The 23,862-nt window shown below is 35.7% G+C and overlaps 2 long non-coding RNA genes across 4 annotated transcripts in view; both read left to right on the top strand.

The window, feature by feature from the left end:
* LOC137495289 (uncharacterized) overlaps window positions 1-20,054 on the top strand; it is a 73,923-nt gene extending 53,869 nt beyond the window's left edge. For both annotated transcript variants that reach the window (XR_012408151.1, XR_012408152.1), the window contains exons 5-6: window positions 17,127-17,245; window positions 18,794-20,054. This is a non-coding gene — a long non-coding RNA (uncharacterized lncRNA). The remainder of the gene's footprint in view (window positions 1-17,126; window positions 17,246-18,793) is intronic.
* Window positions 20,055-20,791: 737 nt separating this feature from the next.
* Window positions 20,792-23,862, top strand: LOC141386339 (uncharacterized). Of its 2 annotated transcripts, none has more exons than XR_012408161.1 (3): window positions 20,792-20,900; window positions 21,578-21,729; window positions 23,673-23,862. It is a non-coding gene; the product is annotated as an uncharacterized lncRNA (long non-coding RNA). The 2 variants fall into 2 exon arrangements; XR_012408167.1 differs by lacking the exon at window positions 23,673-23,862 and adding an exon at window positions 21,950-22,783.

Below are 23,862 nucleotides of genomic sequence, written 5' to 3'. Positions count from 1 at the left end.
GGGTGCTTCTGTTTCCCTCACAGTCCAAAGACATGCAGTATAAGTTAGCTAAAATTGACCGTAGTGTATGAGTATGTATGGATGTTTCCTAGTACTGGGTTGGAGCTGGAAGGGCATCCGCTGTGTAAAACATATGCTGGATAAGCTGGCGGTTCATCCCGCTGTGCCGACCCCTGATGAATAAAGGGTCTAAGCCGAATAAAAGTGAATGAATCAGTTTAAAGCATCTGAATAATGTCTGACCTGAATTAAATAGAAGTATGAGTGTGAACATGTTTAGTCAGCTAGCTAAATGTGTTTGTGTTTGAATGTGTAAGTCAGCTGCAATGACACATCTCAGAAAGAAGAGGGATTTTCCAAAGAAAACATTCAGTCATTTTCCTTCTGCTTAGTCCCCTATTTCAAAGAAATCAGAATAAACTAGAAAAGTAAAGTTCGTAGACAAACTTCATGGCGGATTGAGGAAGCTTAGTCTGAAACCTTGAAGTAGTTTCAAAGTTTAAATAACTGAAGTCGTCTTTATGAAGTTTGAAGCAGTTGGCATAGATGGAGAACTACATAGGTTAGCATGTTTCTTGTATGGATTGGCATGTTTTTTTGCTAAACCCTTGCTAGGGTGTTCTGAGTGCTTACTAGGGTGTTGCTAGGCGGTTGCTATATTGCTCTGAGTGGTTGCTAGGCAGTTGTTAAGTCATTGTTATGGTGTTTTGACTGGTTGTTAAGGTGTTGCTAGGTGGTTGCTAAGGTGTTTTGAGGGATTGCAAGTTGTTGCTAAGTGGTTACTAGGGTGTTGTGAGTATTTGCTAAGGCGTTGCTAGGTTAATTTATGTTGTTGCTGAGATGTTTCTAGATGGTTGCTAGGGCGTTCTAAATGGTTGCTATTGCATTGCTAGGTGGTTGCTAAGATGTTGCTAGGCGGTTGCTAAGGTGTTTTAGGTCATTGCTAATGTGTTGCTTGGTGGTTGCTAGGGTGTTTGTTCTGAGTTGTAGCTAGGGGGCTGCTAAGCTGTTGCTAGGCGGTTGCTAAAGTTTTGCTTTGCGATTGGTATAGTGGTTCCTATTGTGTTCTGAGTGGTTGCTTGGCAGTTGCTAAGGCATTGCTGGGTGGTCGCTAAAGTGTTAGGTGGTTGCTAAATTGTAGCTAGGCTGTTGCTAGGTGGTTGCTAAGGAGTTGCTAAGGCATTGCTTGGTGGTTTTTAAGGCTTTGATAGGCGGTTGCCAAGGTGGTCTAGGTCATTGCTAAGGTGTTGCTAGGCAGTTGCAAGGGTGTTCTCAGTGGTTGCTAGGCGGTTGCAAAGGTGTTCTGAGTACTTGCTAGACAGTAACTCACATAAATTAGCATGGTTCTAGTATGAATAAGTATATTGCTAGCAAAATTTAGCATTTTATTAGCAGTGGTTGCTAGGCGATTACTAAGGCGCTGCTAAGCGGTTGCTAAGTTGTTCCGAGTAGTTGCTAGACAGTTGCTAACATAAATTGCCATGGTTCTAGTATGAATAAGCATGTTGCTAGCATGTTTCTAGCAAAAATTTGCATTTTAGTAGTATGGTTCTAATATGAATTAGCATGTTGCTAACATGTTTCTAGTATAAACTAGCATGTTGTTAGCATGAATTTACTATGAATTGGCATGTTGCTTGTATGTTTATAGTATGATTAGCTTGTAAGTATGTCGTTAGTATGTTTCTAGTATGGATTGGTATTTGGTTATGTCCAATGTAAAGTCAATGGCAGTTTTTTATAATGGAAGTCTATGGTAAAGTTGCTAGGGTGCCGTAAGGGGTGGCTAGTAAGTTGGAAGGTCATCAGTGGTTGGCAGATTTGTAGTCTGAGTTAAATGAGCCCAAACTTAGGTCTGTATGACAGTCTGGTGCAAAGTCATGAGGTCACAAATTTGGTCCAATGTTAAGTCAAAGGGACTTTTTTCGAATTTTCCGGGTCAGTTTTTGGAAAGCCAAAAGTCGGATCAGTTGGAAAAGATGTAATATAGCAACTCAATTCAGTATAGTTTGAAGTTTGGTGGTTGTAGTATAAACGGTTTAGGAGGAGATGCATTCTTACAACAGTCTAAGAAGAAGAACAGCACGACGGAAGAAGAATACGTTTATGTAGTATAACAGTATGTTGGCTTTCTCAAGCCACCATAATAAATAAAAATATCTATTGTCCATCCTTTAATATATTTCCACAGATGGCTCATTTTGCCATTCCCAGCCACAGGCGAGACCAAAAGCATTCCAGCAGAAGTTCCCTGAATTCTTCAAAGCCTTGACCGTAACTCTGTGGTCAGAGTCATTTATACCTTGAAGAGCTTAAATGTTTTTGGAGCACCACATATTAATGATAAATGCTTTAGTTTACTAGCTGCTTGTGTTGCTGAACTTCAAAGTGAGCTGGATTACGTTCTCCTCCTCTCTCCGTCTTTTCCTTCCCTCTCGTCCTCCCTGCAGGAATTCTGTGTAATTAGTATGCTGTTAATGGTCCGTGCGATTAGAGCCTTTTAGATAGTGAGGTTTTACACATTGGCTCAATCTAATCACTAACAGGCGTGCGGAGTCGTTCATTCGAACCATGTGCTGGAAGTTGCGGAGACTGAAACAGAGGGTCAGATACTGTTCAGTAAAGCGTAGGCATATTCCTGTCTTGGTTTTTTCCCGAGCTACATGGTATTATTGTCAGACTTGTTACAATCGATGGTGGAATTTGAGTATTTTCCCATGAAAGTCCTTGGTTTTGTGTTTTAATGAAAAGAACAAGCATACAGTGCATCTGGAAAGTCTTCATAGCGCTTCTTTTTCCACCTTTTTATATTACAGCCTTATTATAAAATGAATTAAATTGATTTATGTCCTCAAAATTCTACACACTATACCCCATAATGGTAATGTGCAAAAGATTTTTTTAAATTGTTGCAAATTTATAAAAAATAAAAAACCTGAAAAATTACATGTACATTAGTATTCACAGCCTTTGCTGTAAAGTACTAAATTGAGCTCGGGTACATTCTGTTTCCACTGATCATTCTTGAGATCTTTTAGCAGCTTAATTGGAGTTCACCTGTGGTAAATTCAGTTGATTGGAAATGATTTGAAAAGCCATTCACCTGTCTATATAAGTCCCAGGGTTGACAGTGCATGTCAAAGCACAAACCAAGCATGAAGACAAAGGAATTGTCTGTAGACCTCCGAGACAGGAATGTCTCGAGGCACAAAGCTGGGGAAGGTTACAGATACATTTCTGCTGCCCTAAAAGTTCCAATGAGCACAGTGGCCTCCATCATCCGTAAGTGGTCTAAGCTGAGTGATCGGGGAGAAGTGCCTTAGTCAGGGAGGTGATCAATAAGCCGATGCTCACTCTGAGCTCCAGTGGTCTTCAGTGGAGAGAGGAGAACCTTACAGAAGGACAACCATCTGTGCAGCAATCCACTAATCACTACGATCCTGTGTTGCGGTGTGATAAGGGAGAATCGCGACACACCCCGTGACTACCTTTCCAATAACGTCACGCGTGCCTGCAAAAGTTGAGCTAGTTGAAGAAGAACGTGTGGAAACACTTTTTTTCCGCTCGACATTACGAGCACTGCTCCGTTTAAGCCCTCGCAATTAGCGTTTAACCGGGAGAGCTCGCACGGAGCTCTTAGTAAGGGACTGTCTGAATGTGTCAGGAATATCAAAATCAAAACCAACTTAACCCCTCTTGACAACCGACAACGGCAGAAACATTGCCAGTGCTGTCAAAGCATTGTTGTTAATGTGGCTGCGCAGAGAGGGATGGGCGTTCACCAGATGCCCCGACTCCTCTGCAGAGGAAACTTTTCTGTAACCTTGCTGTGCGCTTTCTGTTTGAACCTTTGAGAGTTAACGTTACGTGCTGACTGACAGCGCGATGCGTGAGGCCAGGAAACAGGACGAAGCTTTCAGTTAAGATGAACACAGTTTCTATAGTTATACTTTATTTATAGATAAAGGTATATGACTCTGTATATAATCACTTGTAATATAATATATAATGTATATAATCTTGCTGGAAATTTATAGCCGTTTCGCTTTACTTCAGGACGCATGCCGCTCTGAAGGTCTAATCGCTGTTTTAAGTTATCCAGAGCTGTATGAATGTACAAATCTCGAATATAACAATAGCATTAAATATTACAATTGTAACAACACAGACAGCAACACTTATGCACAATCGATACCCAGCTGATTCAGTCGTTTCATAAGAGGACCTCGCTTCTTCTCTTCTTTTTTCCTTGTCAACATAAAGGCAGTGAGATGCGCCTTGTTTTTGGCTTATAAAGCATGTATGCACATTATTGCAATAGCATATTTAAACAACAAAACTAGTTACAAAACAGCTGTTTATAAAAGTCTACATATGCGCGCGTTGTTGTCTTTTCATCACGCAGCACGCGCACTTGAACCGCGAGGGAGAGAGAGGAAACCATCAGGACTTATTCTTTAAAATAATGATTTCTATTAAAATGTAAAAGGTTTTGTTATTATAATAATAACAGCGGGGCATTAAATAAATGCATATTTTCCATGGAGCGGGCAATTTGAGGAAGTCTGCGATTTTTATTTGACGGAAAAAAACATGATTGGAAAAAAAACAGCCTATGCCGGTTGTTAAAAAGAATCAGTCAGTATTTTCGTTTTGTAATATAAATTAATTATTTAAATAAAAATAATGTAGGGCAGTCCTATTTATTTTATTCATTTTATTTAAATTATTCTGCTCTTCTGTGCTAAACACTGCAGGTGCGTCATGCGTAAAGATGCTCTGTTGTTCTGTTCTGTTATTAATATGCTAGCATTTAAAAATAAATCAGTAGCCTATTTTAAAATGCAAAATTTAATGTGTCAGACACAAAATAGACACGTCAATTTGTTTAATATAAAATTAATAGTAATCTGACCAGTTAACCGTTATTATAATAACCGATTAATGAGCGGCGGTTGTCTGTTAGCAAAGTTAACCGAAATGAGCATCCCTAGTAGCCATTTAATTTACTTTTTCTATGTAAGAGAACTTGATTGAAAAAGAATTTTTAACATGCTTGAACAATCTACACAATAGAGTTTAGTTCTGTTTGGTTTTACAAAAGTATTTTGTTACAAAGAAAACAAAAATGATATAATTTTATTTAATAAAAAAATAGTTTTAAAAATCTTTTTTTCCCTACCCCACACGAAAAAAAAAATCGTGATACGAATCGAATCGTTTGTCAAAAATCTTGATACGAATCGAATCGTGGGTTTGGTGTATCGTGACAGCCCTAGTATATATGTATGTATGTATGTATGTATGTATGTGTGTGTGTGTGTGTGTGTGTGTGTGTATCAAATAAAATGAGTGTAGTTAACTCAATTTACTGAAAGTTAATTCTACTCATTTGAGAAGAGTTCTGAGCTCAGTGATGAAGGTAATGAGTTAATTAAATATCTCATTACTTTAACTTAAATGGAGTAGGTTCATGGTACTTTTATAGATTAGTTTTTTTTTGGAACAAAAACAAGTAGGACTAAATGATCATTTTGGAGTATTATTCCTTTACATTAGCTAATAAACTAGTACAGTGAGCTGGTGAGGTGTTCTTGTTCTCCTCAGCGTGACACTGTTGGCCACAGCTGATCCAGGATGAAGAATTTAGGGGTTTGCATAAAACTGTTTTGTAATCAGTCTTATGGCCACTCTTCAAGTTTATCTAGGTGGGAACTGAAATAAACACAACTGATCCCAGAACAGCACAAAAGAGCTGCTTGACCCGCTCCACTGGGATGGCACTAACTCTCACCAGATTGGACCAGGCAGGGGAGCAGGAGGTTTTGGACTGACAGGGGGAAAAGGGAAAAGGAGAGGGAGACGGAGAGAGGGATATAGTGAGCGGAAGAAAGAGAGATGTACCGCTGCCAGGACTCCTGATTCTACAGCATCTGTCACCCTGAGTCAAAAGAACCAATATGAAATCTGTTATCAGAAATGAATGGAAATGAAAGCAAAGCTGCTCTAAAAAATTGTGTGAGCAAATGCTGGCAGATGAGAAAATCACAAACTGCTTAAATAAATAATAGAGTTTAAGAGAAGAGTATAAAAGGCTGAATACAGTAATAAATGATGAATATGGATTTTATACATTTGAAAGATGTAGTTATTATATTTGTACTATACATAAATTATAACTCTCTTTCTCTCTCTCTCATAATATCTGTCTACAGGATATTATAATAGCAATTTTACATTTTTAAACTATACACATTTTACTTAGAATAGGCAATATGTTACTAATTTAAATATAATCATTTTTATTTAAATATCAAATGACATTAAAATATTAAATTAATAATGTATATTTAATACAAATGCTTTCATTTTCAAATAATTTCTACATTATATATAATTTATATATACTGAACCATTTACATACTGTTGAAGTCAGAGTTATTAGCCCACCTGTTTATTTTTTTCCCAATTTGTTTAAAGGAAACAGAAGATTTGTTTTTCAACACATTTTAAGAATGTTTAAAACATAATAGTTTTAATAACTGATTTATTTAATCTTTGCCATGATGACAGTGGATAATATTTACTAGGTATTTTTAAAGACACTTCTATACAATTTAAAGAGACATTTAAAGGCTTAACTAAGTTGACTAGGAAGGTTAGGGTAATTAGGCAAGTTATTGTATAACGATGGTTTGTTCTGCAGACTATCAAAAAGATTTGCTTAAAGTGGCTAATGATTTTGACCTTAAATTAATTACTGCTTAATTATTAAAAATTAATTAAAAATTAATAACTGCTTTTATTCATGCTGAAATAAAACAAATAAGACTTTCTCCTGAAGAAAAAATATTATCAGACATACTATGAAAATGTCCTCTTTTGCTCTGTTAAACATCATTTGGGAAATATTTAAAAAAGAAATAAAATTCAAAGGGGGGCTAATAATTCTGACTTCAACTGTTTCCATATAATGACAGTCATCCCCTTTGTTGTTCATTCTCTGATGTTTTTTTTTTCAAAACAATACATTGATTTATGTCGATATAATAAACATAAATGAAGTTCAGTGCTGTTTTGGACACAATTATCGGTAACACTTTATTTTGATGGTCCATTTGTTGAATTTAAGTTACATTGCATCTACATGTCAACTAATTCTCATTAGATTATAAGTAGACTGTTAGGTTGGGGTTGGTGTAAGTTTACAATGACATGTACTTGCAAAGTTTCTTATAGTCTGTTAAATTTCTGTTAAATGTCTGTTTAGCAGCAGTGTCAACAGTTATAAAGCAAACAGTCTACCAATACTCAAATGGACCATCAAAATAAAGTGTTACCCAATTGTCTCTCATTATAAAGACAGACACAGCTGAATCATTCATGTTTCACTCCCTCACATGTTGTTTTCCAAAAATTAGATTTTTTTTAATGTACCAAATTCTGCAATTGCTGTTTTCTGTTTATTTTATAAGGGTTTTAGAGACCATTGTGTGTTATCTATTAAACACTCTGGAAATGATAAAGAAATGCCTTTAGGTTATTTTTAAAACTCCATGATAATGACAGCAATTACTCTAATGATAAGATAATCATCTTAGTTTAAACTGATCTGTATCATTGCAATATTTTTGATGATGCAGTTCTGACGGTGGATGTTTCAGTGTCCACAGTGTTCACCTTGTGTTTTCGATGCTATCTGTTTGTTCAAAATTGAGGAAATGGTTAGCGAGGGACAGAACCACCCCTCCCTGTGTCTTGCTGAGTGTTTACATGCATGTGTGTGCGTGCTAGTGTGTGTGTGTGTGTGTGGGTTGACTGTTGGTCCGTATGGCAGAAGAGTGGCACTGAGAAATGTAATTAAACTTACCCACCCCCTCCCCTCCCATCACTATCTCAATATCTGTCCATCTCCCATTTTCTTTCTCCTGATGTCCAGTGTCTCTCAGTGTTTCTCCCACTGTCCTGTCTTCTTTTCAATTGTTGTTTTTTTTTACCTAATTTCATTAGACAAAAACAGTTAAATAGTTGAAAATGGTGTGATTTTACTCTCTTGTTTCAAATGTATTTAACAAAATTTGGGGAAAAAAGTGTGATGAAAGTCAGCAAAGTCCATTGTTTCTGTTAAATAAATACAGTTGAAATAGACATTTAAGAAATGTTTTCTTCTTTATGTCCAAAAAATGAAAGACTGAATGTTTCTGTTTTGGACCCCATTGACTTTCATTATAAAGAAAAACAGCTGAAACATTCTCCTAAATATCTTCTTCTGTGTTTTACCACCCTCACGGTGTTCCAACGATATTTAGATTTTTTTTTTACAATGTAAGTGAATGTTGTGGCCCCTAATGTCTTTCCAGTATGGAAATACAAAACAGACAAATATTCTTCTGGTGACGCGGTGGTGCAGTGGGTAGCACGTTTGCCTCACAGCAAAAAGGTCGCTGATATGAGCCTTGGCTGGATCAGTTGGCATTTCTTTTTGGAGTTTGCATGTTCTCCCTGTGCTCGCGTGAGTTTCCTGTCGGATGCTTTGGTTTCTCCCACAAGTCCAAAGACATGCAGTATAGATGAACTGAAAACATATGCTGGATAAGTTGGCGGTTCGTTCCGCTGTGGCGACCCCAGATTAATAAAGGGACTTAGCCGAAAAGAAAATGAATGAACAAACATTCTTCTGAATATCTTATCCTCTTTGTTGTGTTATTTACTCCATCTCATGTTATTTCGAAGATCTATCAAAAACAAAACAAAACTGAAAAGTCACAGGAGTCCGGTAATGTTTTGGACCCTGTTGACTTTCATCATACAGACAAACAGTTTAAACATTCTGCAAAATATCTTTGAATATGTAGTGAATTTTTCCTTAAATCAAGATAAATAATCAGCCAATGGGGTAAGCAAAATAATCTTATCACAAATCGAAAAACAAGATTATTTTGCTTACCCCATTGGCTGATTATTTTGCTTGATTTGAGGAAAAATTCACTTCATTTTGGCAAATTATTTCTTAAAACAATGCTTCTTGATTTAAGAATTTTTAGATATTTGGACTAGAAACAAGACGAAAAAAATCTAAGTAAGAAAAGCATTTTTTTGCAGTGCAGACAAACATTCTTCCAAAAATCTTATACTGTCCGTCATGTTGTTTATTTACTCAATCTTTATTTCAAAGATCTATAAAAAAATGAAAAAACAGTCCATTTGATGAAAGTCACAGGCATCCCATATTGTTTTGGACCCCAATGACTTTAATTATAAAGACAAAGAGTTGAAACATTCTCTAAAATATCTTCTTTTGTGTTTTACTCACTCTTATGTTGTTCCAACGATATTTCGATTTTTTTTCTACAATAAAACTGAATGTTTTGGACCCTAATGTCTATATAAAAACAACACAGACATTCTTTGAATATCTTATACTGTCCTTTGTGTTGTTTATTTACGCAATCTCATGTTATTTCAAAGATCTATTTTTAAAAAACAGTCCATTTGATGAAAGTCACAGGAGTCCCATATTGTTTTGGACCCCATTGACTTTCATTATATAAACAATAACACTCTTCAAGATCTCCTCTTTTGTGTTTCCCATAAAAAGAAACCATAGCCCTACGTTTGAAGGAGGGACTTGGCGATGAACTCGTTGAACTTGGCCACTGAGCAGCCACCCAGAACACCCTAGCAACCGCATGCCAACACACTCCAAAACACCAAAAAAAACACCTTTACACCTGTCCAGCATAACACTAGCACCCATCCTGAACACTACAGCTCTGTGTTAGCCACTTTTGTACATGCAGGCACTAGTTCTCTTCCATTGTTGTCTTCTTTGTCCATTTCTTCTATCCCTCGCTCGCTTTATCTGTCATTCTGGCACGGATGAGCGAAGCAGCACCTTCTCTGTTAGAGCAAGAGAGAGGGATGCAGGGAAGGAGGGTGTGAGGGGGGGTAGTGATGACACTGCATGGTGAAGTCATACTCCATGACATCATCCTCTGGATCCGAGCCAGGAGAGCCAGCTCTCTCTCTCTCTCTCTCTCTCTCTCTCTCTCTCTCTTTCTCTCTCATCCTCAATCTCATTCTCCCGCTTTACACGCTCTTTCAGGAGGAGCAGGAGTAAAACTCTAGGAGCCTTTTGTTCCCACAATCCCCCACCCAGCACAAGCAGCAGCCCCCTCCCTTCAGCAGTCCGTCTCTGTCTCCCCGACTCTGTCTGTCTGTCCGTCTCTTGTAGAGCCTCAGGGTTTGTGCTTGTAGATGAGTTCTGGCTGCAGCACGATCGATACAAAACACGGCAAGTTGTGTGTCCCTGGTTCCCCTCCGCCTGCACACACAGACACACTCCGTTCGTTTACTACTCGCTTTTGTGCAACATGTGGTTTAGTGCTCAACGGCTTAAGAGGTGCTGAAGTTCTTGCACATAGACTTTCTTTGTTCGTCTCCATGAAATCAAAACGACCGACATTACTTATTACTGGTCAGCACTGTCGCCTCACTCCAAGAAAGATGTTGGTTCAAGTCCCGGCTGGGTCAGTTGGCATTTCTGTGTAGAGTTTGCATGCTCTCCCTGTGTTTGCTTGGGTTTTCTCCAGATGATCTGGTTTCCCCCACAGTCCAAATACAAACGCTATAGGTGAATTGAAAAGACTAAGTTGTCCATAGTGCATGAGTGTGTATGTGTGTGGTGTTTCCAGGTACTGGGTTGCGGCTGGAAGGGCATCAGCTGCGTAACACGTATGCTGGAATAGTTGGGGGTTCGTTCCACTGTGGTGACCTGAAGCTGAAGGAAAATGAATAAATGAATGAATGAACATGCTTAGTAGTAAGAGTGGGACAACCTGTCAATCACACAAGCTGTAAAAGAGCACACTGGTTGGTTAGCAGGGGTAAAAGCTACTTTCTCTCCGTAGGGAAACTCTTTGGTAACAATGACTGGTAAACTTTCAAAAATGAAGGCTGAAATGTTGTGCGCTCTGAGATTTTTATCTCTTTAACTGTAACTACAACTAACTGCAGAAAATTTACAGAAAGTAAAAGAATACAGAAAGTCTTGTTTGTTTTATTTCAGCTAGAATAAAAACAGTTTTTAATTTTTTATAAGCCATTTTAAGGTCAAAATTATTTGCCCCATTAAGCTATATTTATTTTCGATAGTCTAAACTAGAGAACAAACCATTGTTATACAATAACTTGCCTAATTACTCTAACCTGCCTAGTTAACCTAATTAACCTAGTTAAGCCTTTAAATGTCACTTTAAGGCAGGGGTGCTCAATCCTGTTCCTGGAGAGCCACCTTCCTGCAGATTTCAGTTGCTACCCATATCAAAAGATGATTTTGCATTCAAAAATGTTTTTATTTAGATTGTTTTTAAAGAAATTGTTCTAACACTTAATATTTTTCAGATGTTTTCATAGTATATGTATTAAGTCTGATACTTTTACTATAAACCATCTACCATTTGGTAGAGGTTGTTGTTTTAGGAATAAAAATATTGGGGCAGTTAATAGTGCAGCAGTTAAAGGGTTTTCTTCCCTTTCTTTCCCTTTCTTTTCCCTTTCTTTTAAAAAAAAATCCCTATGGGAAAAATACTTCTGATACCAGCGCTGATGAGAAAGTAAACAGAACTAATGCAATCTTTGTCAAAACAAGTATCTTCCTTAAATGTTTTGATCAGCTGGTTCTAAATTGTCTAAAATATGAGTCAATCTGAAGATTTTTGGCATATTTTGTTCAGGCAGTCTTGTAATATGCATCCACTTAAAAAGATCACACACCTCTTCTTAACAAGCTGCTTGATTCGTGTTTGCAGCACGGATGGTGAAAGGCAAATTGCTAACCTAAAATTAGCAAACGTGCCTGTTTATGATGAATGTCCCAGCAAAAAGCTGAAGTTAGATGGCTGTTAGATGGTCCATGTGTGAACAAAATGACATGTAGATTAGTATGTATATAATCAATATTTGAACTGATATACGTATGTAGTTTTTCAGTTATGTTTCAGTGATTGTCTTGATTCTTGTGTGGTCATTGCCAGTAGTTGTATTTGGTCTCAATTTCCATTTCTTTCCTTTACTAGTTTGTAATGTGTGATCATATTAAATAATTTTATGCAAAAGCAAGAAAGAATGAAAATGATGAAGATGCTAAAAATAGAATTTACTCTGTAACATCAATCATCTCAGACTGGTTTCTTGAACATGACAATGAGTTCACTGTACTCAAATGGCCACCACAGTCACCTGAGCTCAGTCCAATAGAGCATCTTTGGGATGTGGTGGAGCAGGAGATTCACATCACGGATGTGCAGCCGACAAACCTGCAGCAACTGTGTGATGCTATCATGTCAATATGGATCAAAATCTCTGAAAAATATTTAGTGTCTTGTTGAATCTATTCCATGAAGGATTAAGGCAGTTCTGAAGGCAAAACGGGGTCCAACCCGGTACTGGTAAGGTGGAAGTGGCCGGTGAGTGTGTGTTTGTGTGTGTGTGTGTGTGTGTGTGTGTGTGTGTGTGTGTGTGTGTGTATATCACTTTTAACTCAGTAGTTATTTATTTAACCCAATGGTTGAGTTAAAAATAGTTGGTGTTTTGTTGGGTTATTTATTTAATAACTCAACCAGGTGGGTTAAAAAAATTGAAATTCAATGTCAACTAATCCAATTGACACAAACTTTTTTTTTCCAGAAAATCTTTAGAAATATAATATTGCTCTTTTAAGGCAGGGAAAGAAAGATATCCTTAGTCCTCACATGTGCTCTCACATATGGTATCCAACCGAGTTCAAATATTCCCCAGAATCTTTTAATAAATAATCAACAATTAACATTAAAAAATGCAAAAATAATTGGTTACTTTTACTGTATCTTACAAAAAGTTTTAATAGGGAGTTTTCTGTTGATAGATTGTTTCATTTAAATATGCCGTAATCGATTTCCATCGTCAGCAATATTCTGAAGACAAGCTAACAAAGCCAAACATCTGACTGAGGACTTTTCTATAGACTCACAGAGCTCTTATCTGTCAAAGAAACATAAATACATTTTCATTACACTTATTTTACTCCTCTATATAAACATTTTATCCACGATACTGACAATAATAATGTGTAGCGGTTCCTTTAAATTTATGTTTGTTTTCTTTCTGTGACCTGCCTCTCATAAATTTGACTTAATGAGCAGCGTGTTCAAAATATGAGAGCAGGGATCGTGCTGTCAAACCTGTTCCTCTGAATCTTGCAGAACCAGATCACCAAGCGCTCTTCCACCACAGAGACCTGCTGTGACGATGTTCTCTATAGCAAAACAGTCACCAGGTGCCGCTTCATGTGCTGGCGTCAAGCCTGCGAAACAACACCAACTCCCAAAAAGTTTTGTATAATGAAAAGAAATCAGGAGTTTGACATTTGTTAATTCTCATTTCACTTGTAGTTTTAAGAGTATAAAGCTTTTTTTTTTACAGTGTGTAATTTTAAATGGTTACTGGTTTCCCAACATTTTTCTAAATATTTTCTTTTGTGTTTAACAGAAGTAAGAAACTTCAGGAGGTTGAAAACAAGTGAAGGTTGAGTAAATAGTGACAGAAGTCAGTTTGGGGTGAACTATCCTTTTAAATCCATAGTAGAAAGAAAACACTATGAAAGTCAATGGTTACAGGTTTTCCAACATTTTTCTAAGTATCTTCTTTTGTGTTTAACAGAAGAAAGAAACTCAAGGAAGGTTTGAACAAGTGAAGGGTGAGTAAATTATGACACTGTTCAATTTGGGGTGAACTATCCATTTAAATCCATAGTAGAAAAACACTGAAAGTCAAATGGTTACAAGTTTTCCAACATTTTACTAAGTATCTTTTTTGTGTTTAACAGAAGAAAGACACTCAAGTTGGGTTTAAACAATTGAAGGATGAGTAAATAATGACAGAATATTCAATTTGGGGTGGACTATCCCTTTAAATCAATAGGAAAAAAAACACTATGAAAGTCAATGGTTACAGGTTTTTTAACATTTTTCTAAGTATCTTCTTTGTTTAACAGAAGAAAGAAACTTAAGTAGGGTTTAAACAAATGAAAGGTGAGTAAATAATCACAATGTTTAATTTGGGGTGAAAAATCTTTTTAAATCTACAGTAGAAAAAAACACTGAAACTCAATGGTCACAGGTTTTCAAACATGTTTCTAAGTATCTTTTTTTGTATTAACAGAAGTAAGAAATTCAAGAAGGGTTTAAACAAGTGAAGGGAGAGTAAATTATGACAGAATGTTCAATAGGGTGTAAACTATCCCTTTAAATGCATAGCAGAAATAAACACAAAGTCAATAGTTACAGGTTTTTCAACATTTTTCTAAGTGTCTACTTTGTGTTTAACAGAAGAAAGAAACTCAAGTAGGGTTTAAACAAGTGTAGGGTGAGTTAATATTGACAGAATGTTAAATTGGGGGTGAACAATCTCTTTAAATCCATAGTAGAAAAAAAACACTGAAAGTCAATGGTTACAGGTTTTCCAACATATTTCTAAGTGTCTACTTTTGTGTTTAACAGAAGAAAGAAACCCAAGTAGGGTTTAAACAAGCGAAGGGTAAATAAATAATGACAGAATGTTAAATTGGGGGTGAACTATCCCTGTGAATGCTTTACTATGTTGAGCCTGCTAAAAAAAGTAAACTCATTCGTCCGTCCTCCTTGTGTAAATCTTTGTTTACGCGTCACTAATATGAAAAACAGACATTCTGATTGGATGAGCAGAAGTCTCGCATGTTATTATAGACCTAAAATGTTCCTCGTAACGTGGACCTGGCCTGACTGGACCTCGCCACGGTACAAACTCTCACAAACCTGTAATTTAGTTCCAAATCGTCCGGCTGCTCGCTGCTCATATAATGATAGAGAGAAAGAGAGAACAAGCTCAATGTGTCGCATTTAAAAAGTACAGCCAAGATCTGAATAACATCACATGGATTCACTCATCAATAAAGCTCTTGTTAACTGCTCTGAAACATCATATAAGTCAAACGCTGAACAGCGGTAATGAGACGGTTATGAGACAGGATTACGTAAGGCACAAACCCACATGTGCTTATGCTCAGGAAACAGAGAGCATTTGCAATCAATACAGGCGTGTACACTTTATACATTGACCAGAAAATGCTCATTTGATGCATATGAAGCCTGTAAATATTAATTTAGTCTAGAAATGTGTATAGCAGATGTTAAAAATAAGCAAACATATGTCTATTATTGCATATTAGAGCACATCGATAAATGTGTTCATGTTTAATACTAATGTAAAGTTTAATTTAATAATTCATGATCATAATTATAACAAATAGTTATGATTTATTAGTATTTAGTAGCACTAGTTGAGGTGCATTTATACATATGTTTTATCCAAATATTTAATTCAATTAGTTTTATACATATTTTAATAAAAATTCGCAAAGCCATAAATGCACATTATTGTTAGTACACATGCTTAGAGTTTAATGTACATTGCCTGAAAAAAGAATTTTCGTTGATTTCAGTTGTAAGAGCAACAAATAATAACTTGACTTCTGGATGATCATTTGGAGAAGTGGCAGAAGGTTGATTTTTCTAATGAGTCATCTGTTGAGCTGCATCACAATCATCACAAATACTGCAGAAGACCTGTTGGAACCCGCATGGACCCAAGATTCTCACAAAAATCAGTCAAGTTTGTTGGAAAAATCATGGTTTGGGGTTACATTCAGTATGGAGGTGTACGAGAGAACTGCAGAGTGGATGCCAACATCAACAGCCTGAGGTATCAAGACACTTGTGCTGCCCATTACATTACAAACCATGGGAGAGGGCAAATTTCAGCCTCCTCATACTTCAGCCTTCACAATAAAGTTCCTGAAAGCAAAGTAGGTGAAGGTGCTCCAGGATTGGGCAGCCCAGTCACCAGTAATGAACATTATTGAGCATGGCTGGGGTAAGATGGAGGTGGAGGCATTGAAGATGAATTCAAAGAATCTTGATGCCATTCCAGATGACTTTATTAATAAGTTATTTGAGTCACTGCAGAGATGTGTAGATGCAGTCCTCCACGCTCATGGGAGTCATACACAATATTAACTCTTTTTTTCACTGCATCATGACTTTATATTTTATACTGGACATTATTTCGGTTAAATGACAAGACTTTTGTCTAAGCAAAGTCAGACCTTACTGTCCTAATTATTAAGTAAAAATCAAGGCATGATCATATTTTATTTTGGTCAAATAAGCGTAATCTAGAGGCCTTTGCCTTTCATATAAGCAACTTCTGATACCAAATGATCAACCAGAAGTCAAGTTATAATTTTTTGTTTCTAAAACTTGGATAAGCGACAAGGCTTTTGTCAGGTAGTGTATTCATTGTAATTTCTGTGTAAAATAATAAGCAAAATTATTGCTGTTACTGTTATTATTACTATTATTATTATTATTATTATGCTTTAGTCCATTAGTGTATTAATAGTTCACATTTGAACTGTGAGTCATTCTTGATGGTGAGTCAGAAAATGTGATACGCGTGAAATATGCAAGGGCAAAAGGGCCTCCTTTAACTTTTTTTGCTGTTTCACATAAATGTGGATGAATCAGTGATGTAGAAAGTATCATTCATTTATTTATTTTTCACTAATGCTTTGTCAAATGGAACTTCATGGAAAAATCCAGCAGTTGAACATTCTTTGAAAGAGACAAAAGAAATTGTGTGTGTGTGTGTGTGTGTGTTTGTGTGTGTTTGTGTGTGTTTGTGTGTGTTTGTGTGTGTGTGTGTGTGTGTGTGTGTGTGTGTGTGTGTGTGTGTGTGTGTGTGTGAGTCATTATTGATTGTGACTCACGGGTGCAGTACTTTTAGATAAAGAGCTTTCAAAAACACACATACGCAGGACACATTTAACAACTATAAATCATATTATATTATATTATATTATATTATATTATATTATATTATATTATATATAAATATTTAACACAATAAAATTGCAAGAGTTCTTCATCTACATCTTGCATTTTTATAGTCAGGTTTTTTTTTTCTTGTCTATTTTTTATTCATTTACTGACGACGTGATGTGTTTCTACGACTCCATTCACAGCTTATCTCTTTGTTTTGCTTCATTTCAGCGTTTGAACCGATCCTGTGAATGTCCAGATCTGCAGTTTTGATGTGTTGGATGCGTGTGGGAGGAAAGGCAGCGGGGTGTGCGTGTGACCAGCTGAAGTGTGTGTATCTGAAACGCTGGGTGAGTACAAAGGGACATTTACGCCTGTGTCCACTGAACAAAGCCGAGCGTTCAGTCTGGAGGGCTCCATCATCCCCTCAGCACCTCACTCTTTCTGTCCGATTTTTGCACACTCACTTTCTCCTCTTCTACTTAAATCAGTAATGTTGGTTTGCCACAGAAAGCCAGGCAGCCTCATGGTACAGCTGTACACATATTAATGCAGTTGTGCAAAACTGCTTAAGTTATCAGGGTCACACTTTACAATAAGGTTCATTAGTTAATGTTAATTAATGCATTTACTAACACAAACAAACAAAGAACAATACATTTACTACAGTATTTGTTTATGTTAGTTAACTTTAGTTAATGAAAATACAGTAGTTCACTGTTAGTTCATGTTAACTCATGGTGCATTAACTAATGTTAACAAGCATGGAGTTGGATGTTAATAATGCATTAATAAATGTTCAATTATGATTAATAAATGCTGTACATGTGTTGTTCATGATTAGTTCATGTTAGTAAATGCATTATGGACCTTATTGTAAAGTGTTACCGTTATCAGGATATTGCTGGTTTGGAAAGCAAAGGTTAAAATTGTTTTGAAAATATTACAAATTCAAATTTATCACATACACAATATGATATGCAGTGAAATGCCTACATGACTTGAAAATAATAACAACAATAACAATAATAACGATAATCTGAATTATGGATAAATAGAAGAGATGCAATAGAAAATATTTGAGTGAATTACAAATTATGCTCCTGCATTTATGGCATGTGCACTGAATAAAAAAAGCTTTTACATCAGCATTTACTGAAATTTACAACAACAAAAAATCATAGAAACACCACATTAATGCATTTAAAAATTATATTTAAAAATGTAAATGGTTGTTGTGCTTTTTGTAACAGAATTCCGCAGTTTAACATTGTTTACTTTCTTTTTTTAAATTAGGGACAAGTTTTTTTTTCAACATTATACAGTGTATGCGGAAAGTCTTCATAGCACTTCATTTTTTCCACTTTTTTTATGTTACAGCCTTATTTCAAAATGGATTAAATTAATTTATTTCCTCAAAATTCTACACACAATACCCCATAATGACAATGTGAAAAAAGATTTATTGAAATTGTTGCAAATTTATTAAAAAACAAAAAACCTGAAAAATCACATGTCCATAAGTATTCACAGCCTTTGCTCAATACTTTGTTGATGCACCTTTAGGAAGATAGATAGATAGATAGATAGATAGATAGATAGATAGATAGATAGATAGATAGATAGATAGATAGATAGATAGATAGATAGATAGATAGATAGATAGATAGATAGATAGATAGATAGATAGATAGATAGATAGATAGATAGATAGATAGATAGATAGATAGATAGGCAGGCAGGCAGGCAGGCAGGCAGGCAGGCAGGCAGGCAGGCAGGCAGGCAGGCAGGCAGGCAGGCAGGCAGATCGACAGATCGATCGATCGATATGTAGGTAGAGTTTTTTTCACTTCAAACAGGTTCATCATTGGCCACTAAGACAGTCTCATGTGTTTCAGAATCTGATCTGGAGTCTGCTCGCTGCATTTGTCCAGGCAGAAGCAAACTCTGAGTCAGCGTTTGTGTTTGTCTGAGGTGGTCTCTCTGATTTTACCCACTGTCCTCCACATGGCTGTGCTGTGGGCTGCTGTTAGCATCAGTACCATGCTGACCCTCGATTATCCGGCATCTGCATGTGACCGATCACTCCTGATCAGGAGACTCTCATCAACAGTGGGAAAGACCAGCACATTTAACTCCCTTACAGAAAAAACACCACTGACCATAGATGTACTGCTGTGATCTCAGAACCTGCTGCAGCTGTGGGAATTACATGTGACAATGTTAAGCATAATGTGACCCAAAATGCCTATTCTGTTATGAATGAACGCTGTTATTACTATTTAACGATCATCATAACCACTTTAATTCCTTGAAAGTTTTAATATTTTGACTTTAAAAAAAAACGTGTGTACATTTATATATAGTGTTCAGCGTAATTGAGTACACACCATTTTAAAAATGAATATTTTATTAATTTTTAATTTAATAAAGGCTGTGTATTTTGGTGCATTTAAACAAAATAATTTATTAAACAAATAGATTTATTAAAATAATATTTTAGTCATCAAACATATTAGGAAAATTGAAGGATAATAAACTTAAATTCAAGCAAAATATTGCCCAAAAACATTTTTACAACCTACAAAATTTCAACAAATTTTTTTCATTTCTTTGCTTCTCTTCATTTTACTCTTTAAAATTTGTGTTTATTATTTTTCTATAACATACATTTGGGTGTACTAGTTTGTGGACCGTTATCGTAGGTTATTTTGTTAGATAAGCTCCCCATTTGGCTTTAATGCTGACTGATCTAATGTATATGCACAAATATAATATTGTAGAGCTTCCTATTATAAAGTTGAATTTAAAAAAGAGATTAGTGAGGGATGTACTTTTATATGCTGAGCACTGTAAATTATCTTTGCAACAAATTACAAAAAAACAAATTACCGTTTGTGCGAGGTGCTGCTAATGCAGCGTCTATGGTGGCAGGACAGTACATTTGACCTGTACTTAATCTGTCTATTTGACCACTAGTCTAGTTTTGGGCTATTCTTGATGTCTATTAAATTTTCACTGACAGCCCAAGTTTAGCATTGTTTTAGCCAAGCTGTCTACTTTTTAGATGTCTATTAGAGTTCTATTAAACACAAAATTGTTTTCTGGGTGTTGTAGTTGAATAAACTCTAAAATAAATTCTGGGTAGTTGAATAAACTAAATTGGCTGTAGTGTATGAGTGTGTGTGTGAATGTATGAATATTTCCCAGTTCTGGGCTGCGGGCAGAATGGCATTCTTTGCGCAAAATATATGCCGGAATTGTTGGTAGTCCATTCCACAGTGGCAACGCCTGATAAATAGGGCACTAAGCTGAAGGAAAATTAATGGTCAGTGTTAATTTTGTCAAGGAAAATGGCTCCCTTAACATGACTATGTGCATTCTCTGATCCTCTCAGCTAATGATTGAACAGCGTATTGCAGTATTATAACAAAAAATAATGTTGGTTAGCTTTTTTCTTCTTGACTATTAGACTATTTTTATTCATCAGATGAGCAGATCAGATCGCTAGTCACATTACTAGCACAGAGGACCTGTCAGGTTTCTGTTTATGTCAAGCTATAAGCAACAAACATTTCCCCCCTTATTTTCACTGATGAAATTAACACTGATGCTATTAATCTAATACTGCACTTTTGTTTATCATCATACTATGGCCAAGTGGTTTTATTTAAAGACTTTTAAGGTCATTGTAGTGCTTTGTACTGTAACATCTCTGTAGTGAAATCACAAGTAGCCCACAGAGGCCCTTCAAGTGCTGTTATAAAGAGACAGGTTATAGAATAAATGCCCTTTGACCTTATTCCTATACAGTGGTTGTTTTGCTGTAACAGCAAGCAGGCGAACTCAGAGGTTCCGCCACTATAATTATCTCTCTCTTTTGTTGTGTGCTGGAGTGGGTTGCAGGCTGATGGAGGGTGATTCAGTCTGAACTGAATGACTGCTCTAACAGAACGGCACCAGTGACCTTATGGAAGCATCATCATCTCACCCTGTGGCCATCTGGTAGTGTGATCCTCTCTCTCAAACACACACACACATCCACCTCTCTCTCGAATGCATGCACGCTTACACACTCTTACACAAACACAGTCCTAAACGTGAGCTCATATACATGAGCAAGAACAAAAACACATGCTTACACACTGGTTCTCTCTTTCCCACTTGTAGACATGTGCATGCGCTTACTGTAGATGAGTGTACAAGACCAAAGAATTATTTTATATTTATAAGAATTATTTCATTTTTATTAGTATATCATTTTTATAAAATGTATCAAAACGTTTATATGCTTGAATGAATCCTGAATAATATAATACAGAATACTTGGCAGATGGCAGATGTTTAATGAATAGTACATTTTTAAAAAACTATTATATGTAAGCTGCCAACAATATTTAAAGCTGTCAGGTAAAGGGCAACTGTGTGCATGTATTAATATCTAAGCTTCAGCATTTTTATTATTTTACTAAACTTACACAGAACACTAAAAAATGAAGTTTGCTGTTTGTTCAAACTGCTTATTTAAAATTAGCTGAAACAACACAGTTTGTGACTTTTTGGGGACAACTTAATTGTTTTATTCTCAATCCACTTAAATTTCTAAAGGCTATTAAGTTAACATAATTCCTTCATGTTGACCCAGCACAAATGAATTGTGTGGAACCCTCCATTTTTCACAGTATAGGACAAGACCAGGACTGTCCAATCCTGCTCCTGGAGGACTAGATTTCTGCAGAATGTGTCGACACACCAGAGCCCAGCTAATCAGTGTAGAGTTTACCTCTTGATTGATTAAAGAAGACAGTTTAATAAATCGACAGTTTTGCGACAGGTAAACAATTTAAGCATCCATTTATTAAAGGGATTATTTACCCAAAACTGAAAATTCTGTCATCATTTACACTTTCTCGACTTATTCCAAACCTTTATGAGCTTCTTTCTTATATTATTATAAGATATTTTTAAGAAGACTGAAAGTCTGTAACCACATAATTATTTAATTACATAATTTTATTTCATTATTACTTTCATAATTATTCGTTTTTTTTCAGCATTCTTCAAAATATCTTCTTTTGTGTGAACAGATGAATCTCATATAGGTTTGGAACCACTTGAGGGTGAGTAAATAGGGAGTACATTTTCATTTTGGGGTGAACTACCCCTATTACTGTTTCCATATTTCCTGATTTGAAGGCACTTTTAGTTTATTTATGCTTTTGAATTGCATTATGGGGAATTGAACTCAGCTTCATCAACTTTTGATGTTAAAATGTTTTATTATCTACTTTAGCAACGTGATTTCTTTGGCATTCAAAGTAGTGTGCTTTACAGAAAAAAAAAACACAAGCATTACTGAGTTCATTTTCATGTTGACACAACACAAATAACACATGAAATTTTGGAGCATTTTTATGACCACGTCTGTCCCAAACCTGCATTTCATGTCTGCTTCATATATTTTCCACATGTGATTTTAAGGTGATCTCTACAATGTACAATCCAAAAAGTTAAGGTAACTCAAACCATTTGAGGAAACTGATTGCAACAAACCAAGTTTAAAAACTAATCCTATACTGTGAACTTAATCCATTAGAGTAAATGAAGCAATCTGAGTACAGTGAAACACAATAAATGAAGAAAACTCAAACCAGCTGTACTGTAAAAAGCGATTAGTTACTTAAAGCGAGTAAACCAATTGCCTTAAAAGCAACAAGTTGACTTTACAAAAATAATGTAAGCAAACCCATTATTACTTGGAACTGTTAAATTGACTTAATTTTTATAATTATGCTAATTGAACTCACTTTTTAAAAATAAAAGTAATCACTTTTTCTAATACACCTTTATTATATTTGTTTTTTTCCCCCAGCTTTTCTGTATCTAGCAAAATGACAAAGTAAAATAAACCTGCTCTTCCAGACTCCAGTGTGTCTTCTAAATTCAATACAGGCTATAATTATAGATTTTATAGATTTAATGAAACACCAAATATGTAATATTGTAATAATTACAGTAATTATTTGAAAACAGACTTGCTGAAATAGTCTAACAGGGTAAAAGGATTTTATTAGCATAATTATAAAAATTAAGTCAACTTAACATTTTCAAGTTACAATGGATTTACTTACATTTTTTTGTAAAAACAATTCGCTGCTTTTAAGGCAATTGGTTTACTCGCTTTAAGTAACTAATCACTTTTTACGGTGTACTGTTAAGGCAACTCAAACCGTTTGAGGAAACCGATTGCTACAAACCATTTGAGATAAACTTATCTATATGAGTACTGTGAACTTACTCTATTTAAGTTGAAGTAATGAGGTATTTAATTAAGTCATTACCTTCAACACTGAGTTCAAAACTCTTTTCAAATGAGTAGAATTAACTTTCAGTCAATTTTGAGTTAAATACACTCATTTCATTTGATAAAGTTGACTACTGGGTTTTATAGTGTAAAAACAAGTACTAAATTCTAAAATAAAAGGTTTTTGTACCATTATTTGCATGACAATCCAAGACCATAAAATGCATCAATTCAATCTCCTAAAAAAGGTTTATAATTGTCACTTTTTTACTTTTAATTGTCAAAGGTTGTAAATGCAGAGATCAAGGTCTGATAATGCAGTTCAAACACATGTTTTAATGACTTTTAATGAACTCCTATGGTCTGAATGTCACACAACTCTGACAAAAAGTCAATAGAGGTAAAAGGGTGTATTGTGATTGGTTATGAAGAACACATGTGATCCAAGTCGGCTGTTTTGCTTTCTCCAATAGTAGAGCTGCAGACTCCTCCATCTCCCAAATCCGGACCATCTTCACTAGAAACTTTCAGGCAAGTTCAAGCTAAACGCTGCATGGATTTTCTCTGCAGGAGCAGGATTGGACATCCCTGAACAAGATAAATGCACCACAATAAAAGCTGAAACATTGAGATAATCAAATAAAACGCAACCCGTCAAAATGT

Source organism: Danio rerio, chromosome 1 (genome assembly GCF_049306965.1).
Source record: "Danio rerio strain Tuebingen ecotype United States chromosome 1, GRCz12tu, whole genome shotgun sequence".
Classification (NCBI taxonomy): domain Eukaryota; kingdom Metazoa; phylum Chordata; class Actinopteri; order Cypriniformes; family Danionidae; genus Danio; species Danio rerio.
This window is presented reverse-complemented; position numbering and strand designations above follow the sequence as displayed.